Raw genomic sequence first — 6,564 nt, 5'->3', positions numbered from 1 at the left:
AAGATGATTGTGTGCATCAAATAAGACATTGCATATAAAATATTTAAATGTCTTCTATGATATAAAATGCTTAATTGATACATTAATTGTTAATGTTAATATATTAATATGTTTACGTTAGTATTCATTTTCCTCAGGTTTATATTGTAGTAAATTATAACTAATATTTCATGAATTAAATATATCCTATAAAAAGATGAATGTAAGTAAAGTTTTACATGTTGACTGTTCTGTCTACACTTAGTAAATACTGTCCTGAAATAAAAACCATTTCTTTCTCAGCATACTGGCAAACCTCATGGTCCTACAGATTCGCATCTAAGATGCTCCACCAACTGTGTCTAATTATTTCACATAGCCAGTGATCATGTGTCATCAGCAGCATCAGTAGGTAATAGTAGGCATAAACTGGTAATTTGAAATTTCATCTTCTTTTTTTAAAAATTAGAATTTCTAGCAAAAATGACATATTTTTTTGAGCCAAAAGCAACCTATGGACATGTTTTCTTAATCTTATAATAGATAATTTTCTTCTTTCCGCTAAATTAAATTGGCTAAAATCATATAGACTTAAATGTTTTTCCAAATTCCTACTTCTGCCTCTGTTTTAAAAAAAAAATAAGGAGAACTGCAAGAGTAAGTTTGTTATAAGGGAACCCAACGTGGCTGGGTGGCTGTAGCTCTTTCTGATGAGACCTGATCTCCCAGGATCTTCCCTATCCACACTGCTCTTTCTTACAGATTATTTATTCATTGTGCTTAATTAAAGATGTTCATGTGCTTAATGAAGATGCTTTGCTTCTTTGACCCAAGAACTCAGAGTCATAGATATTTCATTTTGTAGCTAACCTATTATTTATGGTTTTAATTTATGTAGATTTTAGTTGAGTTATAGTGATAAAAAGAAACACACTATCAGCATTTACATTGTTTTAAACTTCCCTGTGTCTTTCCTTAAGATGCACTGACGTAGACTTCATTTAGAAATGTTATTTGTCCCGTATATCAATTATTCTTCAAGTGAACATCGTCATGGCCCGTATGCAGTTAGGCCAGTTAAACTTACTTACTAATTAAACGGCAAACAGATTATTATACTGATAAAGGAACAGCGGAGAGATAGGCATTTGTACCTGAGCCTCTTACAATGATCAGCACGAAAAATGTAATTTTCAAGACGAGCGTGGTGGCTCATGCCTGCAATCCCAGCACATGTGGAATGAAGTGAGCAGTGATGCCAGGGCCAGTCTGGAATACACAAAGTGTTCCAGGCCAAGATGAGCTATAAAGTGAAGCCCTGTCTCCAATCCCTCTCCATCCAAACCCAAATGCTGGCTTTGTTCAGTGGAGTCAAGTGGAATTTGGAACAATGTAAGTGGCTTCAGAGTAGATTCCTTGGCCTTCCGCCCAGCTTCATTGACCTCTGCCTTATTTGTACAAGGTCTAATTGTTCAATGCACTAAGTAGATTGTTAGTTCTTTAAATATAGACATTTCACTGTATTTGAATATCAATTACTAGAATTCAAATTTATTCATATGAGTAAGAATCTTAAGAATAAATTGTGTTTTTCATGATCATTTGCTTAGTGTGCTTTATTTATTTATAAGTATTCTTAGGTAAGTGTATGGAATGCTTTGAATTTACCAAGTTTAAAATGTGTTTGCTTAAGAAAATTTCAGCATATGAAGCTACACTGATTTTCATTTAATGTTCAACTGCTAATTTCTTAGTCCTTTCTTCATTTCCTACCTAAGAACCACTTGGTATTACTTAAATAAACAATGTTTAATCTTATTTTCAATTCATAGGTATCATTATTTTTATATTAATATCTCTTGACTTCTTATCAGGGTGTTTAACTACACTTGTCCAGATGGATATCAACAGAGAAATGAATACTGATAAAACAAAAGAATTTAAGAAAACATTTCAATATTCAGTCAGTACATTGCCTAGTTAGCTCTATCTGGATCCATATGTGTAATTCCATATGGATTCCAAATTCTTAAGTTTATATTATTCTTTCAATGCCAAATAATGATGTGTTGTTCATTTCTCAACTAGACATACAGGCAACAAAAAAACACATAAATTATTTGTAAATGGGATGGTGACTTTGAGTAAAGACATTTTCTGCAGCCTCTAGATTCAGAATGAGTTGGAAGCCATGTTTATGTAGCTTCAAGAAGGGAAACAGTCCTCTGACTCACACCACTCACACTCAGCGGCTTTCAATCTCCTTCCAGTAAAGAAAAGGTGTTCTCTCCCTCTCTCTCCCCTCTCCCTCTTCCTCCTCCTCCTTTCTTTCTTTTTAATAACACTTGTTTATTAGACTGCTCCTGTACCTTAGTCTTACTCTTGGTTTGCATGTTTCTAGTTTCCTGTGTCTCCAGACTACAAGGAAGAGTGATCAAAATGGGTCATGGAGGCAATATATTGTTTTCTTCCTATGATAGAAAATTCAGCAGTTGAGACTGATCATTAATACGTGAAAAATATTGTCTTATGCCTAGAACTTACTTTTCATAATGTAATTTTAATCTCTCTTTGTTTCAAAATCCAACCCCTTTCATGCCCAACACTTATTTTACTGTTCTTTTTGTTGCTGTTGTTATCTTGTCAAGATGTTCCCAATTCATTATGCATTTTAATGAACATTTCCAAAACTGCTTCTAGAAATGAATGCTAAAAGAAAAAAAAAAAACCCAAACAGTTCTGACCTTAGGGTTGCTTTTAATTTATTGAGAAAGGACATATAAAAGATTTAAGCGAATAGAAACTCAGAGATCCACATACGGAACTATAAACAAAGAAACAGCCAATGATGGTCACATATGGAGTTAAAGGAGAAGTTCCCAGGGCAGCTAAGCCCTTAGTGGAACTGCGTGAGTTCAGCTCACTGCCGCAGAACAGGCATCCCCACACCCATACAAGCACAGAAAGGCGGAGGACATGTTGGAGGAACAGCATGGATCTTCCTGGTGGGAAGCACAGGGCAGGGTTGAACTCAGAGGAGAGACAATGAAACTTACACTACACTGGAAAGACAGTTTGGAATGACCACATCATTCTCTTTGGCAATACAGTAGTTTTACTCTGATTCTTAGTGCATTTTTTTTTAAACTACATGCTGAATTAATTAAAGAGACTGTTGGATTGTAACTCCAAGCAGTTTGCACAAACAATTTTGTATTTGTATGAAAGAGCAGTTCTCAAGGTTAATTCATTAGTAGTGTTTCTGTTTCACACAGTATTTACTTATATAGATGAACTTTGTGAGTTTTTACAAGATAATGACAATGTTTAAACTACATTGATTTTTACGATTTATTTATTTTCATTTGTATGTGTGTGTGTGTGTGTGTGTGTGTGTGTGTGTGTGTGTGTGTGTGTGTGCATGCCTCCTGCCCACAGAGCCCAGAAGAGGACATCAGATCTACTGGGACTGGAGTTAGCAATGGTTGTTATCTGCTGTGTGCATGCTAGGAACCAAACATGGGCCCCTTGGAGGAATAGCCAATGCTCTTAACTGCTAAGCTATCATTCCAGCTCCCTGTGTTAATTTTACTTGGAGGATTAGTAAAATGAGTCTTTAAGCAACGAAATACTATGGTTTTAGTAAAAAGAGGTCAAATAACAAAATTGGATTATATTAAATTGATATTCACAACACAGATTGTTAAAAAAGAATGCAAAGCTATTTTCAAATATCAGAAAAACCTAATGGCTTACACAAGTGATCTTAACACTGAGGTAGGAGGATAGCAAGTTAGAAGCCAGTTATGGCTACACAGAGAAATCTGTGTCAGCCTTATTTACATAGTAAAATCAAGTTTTAAAACCACATAAAATTTAAACATACCCAAACTAGACACACAATACTAAATAAACACCCAGTCCATTAACCTCTTTTGAGTTGTTGGCCAATGGGGTCTCATAGGCTCCCACAAACATTACAGGGTATTAACAAAACTATTGGTTGCCCACTAGAGCTTTGCGGTAATATCATACTGCCGAAGACACCACAAACTTGTGCACAGAACATGGAAAAATCTAGCTGATACACAGCTCGAAGCCTCATCTCCATCAGCTACAGCTGACAGTGCCAGAAAGTGCTGTACATCAGTCGTACCCACTTCTGAACCCTAAAAGCTACAAAAAAAAACATCTGGCCACCAATTCAAGCTCCACAAAAGCTGCGGAGTGACCAACAGCTTTCTGACTGGATTTAAGGCTGGCTCTACAGAAAGAAACCTCTATCTGAAAACTAACAAAGAAACCAAGAACCTTGGGTAGATAGGTGATAAGCCCTAGTGGGAAACGTGTTCTTCTGGTAAAGTATGACAGTGATAAAATGGCCGCTAATGACATGCTGCTATAGTCACAGATCCGTGCATCGATCAGCTCTCAACGGAGAAGCTTCTTCTTGCAGCAAATGGCAATTAACACAGAAGTCAAATAACTCTTTTGGTAAAAACAAGTACAATTTTTACTGTCATTTCCAATATAGTCTCCATATATAGATAAAGCAGTGAATATTGAGAAGGTGGTTTTTTTCTAACCTTTGGACATAATGATTCTATTTCTGTGATGATACGATGTACTGGCTAGATTTATGTCAACTTGACAAAAACTGAGAAAATGCCTCCATGAGATCTGTCTGTCAAACATCTCCTTTAGTGATTGAAGCGGGAGGGCCCAGCCCAATGTGGGCGCTGTCATCCTGGGTTCTGTAAGAAAGCAGGCTGAGCAAGCCAGGACGGGCAAGCCAGTAGCCACACCTTCCATGGGCTCTGCATCAGCTCCTGCCCAGTTTGAGTTCCTGTCCTGACTTTGTTCGGTGATGGACTGTTACCTGGAAGTTTAAGTGACATACACATCCTTTCGTTCCCAAATTGCTTCAATACAGCAATCATAATCCTAACTGGGGGGCATACAATTAACAGTGTACAAATCCCAGGGGAAATTCTGTACCGAAAGGTGGGTTTTTAAAAATAAAATTTGGATTATTTAAAAGTTGGTTAAAATCGCTCGTCAGGCCTCCTCATTAGAGTGACATCATCTTTAAACCCCGCTTGTCAATCCCTGATGCATCACCGTGATGCCCAGGGAAAACAGGGCAACCTGGAAGTCCAGCTGCTTCCTTAAGCTCATCCAAATTTTGCATGACTACCCAAAATGCTTCATTGTGGGAGCAGATGATGTGGGCTCCAAGCAGATGCAGTGGATCCCTATGTCCCTTTGAGGGAAGGGTGTGGTGCTGATGGGCAAGGACACCATGATGCGCAAGGCCATCAGGGCCACCTGAAAAACAACCCCGCTCTGGAGAAGCTGTTGCCTCACATTCAGGGCAATACGGGCTTTCTCTTCAACAAGGAGGACCTCACGGAAATTAGCGGCATGCTGCTGGCTAATAAGGTGCCGGTACAACTTGTGCTGATTCCATTAACCCATGTGACGTCACTGTGCCAAGCCAAAACAAGGGTCTGGGGCCTGAGAAGACCTTGTTCTTCCAGGCTTTGGACATAACCACTAAAATCTCCAGAGGCACCATTGAAATTCAGAGCGATTTGTAGCTGATAAAAAGTAGAAACAAAGTAGGAGCCCCCGAGGCCACACTGCTGAACATGCTAGCAATCTCCCTCCTCTCCTTTGGGCTGATCATCCAGCAGGTGCTTGACAATGGCAGCATTTATAACCCTGAAGCACTTGACGTCACCGAGCAGACTCCGCACACTCGCTTCGTGAAGGGTGTCCTAAATGTCGCCAGCGTCTGTATGTAGATTGGTTACACACTGTTGCCTCAGTGCCACACTCTGTACCCACATCAGTGGGTACAAGAGGGTCCTGGCTTTGTCTGTGGAGAGTGACTACACCTTCCCTCTTGCTGAGAAGGTCAAGGCCTTTTTGGCTGATCCATCTGCATTTGCGGCTGCTGCTGCTACAGCCCCAATCAAAGCTGAAGCCAAGGAAGAGTCTGAAGAATCAGATGGGGATCTGGGATTTGGTCTCTCTGACCAATCACCTCTCAAAGCAATCAGTTCAGCCAGCTTAATTTGAGAAACACGGAAATAAAGGCACACTTGTCCTTTTTTAAAAAGTTGGTTAAAATTCCCTGTAAGTCTTCTATCATTTGTTATGAAAGTATATACACATAAGTATATTTATTTACTCTAATTGCATAGACATACAGAGTTTTAGCTAACGTTAATTCGATAGTTCGCTTTATTATTTAGATAAATGCATTTATATATATACACACAATTATAGAATTACATAGAATTTATATATAATTTATACAATTGTATATATATTTATACAATTATTACTTTCACAATATGGATTGCATAAGATTTCTTTCTATAGTGCAGATTTTGATGAAATTTTTGTCTCAGCTTTTTTTGTTGTATTTTATCTTACTTATTTTAGATTCAGAATTTCAAATTTTCCACTTACCAAATAATTCAAACAACAAATTAGTAGAAATTTGTTCATTAAACAAAAAATAACATGTTTTATAAAGACTTTAAAAGCTATTGTTTAAATATTTCCCATTTTCAA

At 37.7% G+C, this 6,564-nt stretch overlaps 1 pseudogene; it reads left to right on the top strand.

Annotated features, from left to right (window-relative positions):
• The first annotated feature begins 5,104 nt into the window (after positions 1–5,104).
• LOC127183877 (60S acidic ribosomal protein P0-like) lies at positions 5,105–6,063 on the top strand (annotated as a pseudogene).
• The last annotated feature ends 501 nt before the right edge of the window (positions 6,064–6,564 follow it).

The sequence above is a fragment of the Acomys russatus genome, chromosome 32 (assembly GCF_903995435.1).
Source record: "Acomys russatus chromosome 32, mAcoRus1.1, whole genome shotgun sequence".
NCBI lineage: Eukaryota > Metazoa > Chordata > Mammalia > Rodentia > Muridae > Acomys > Acomys russatus.
Note: the sequence above shows the minus strand (reverse complement) of the source record. Positions and strands in the feature narration are given on the sequence as shown.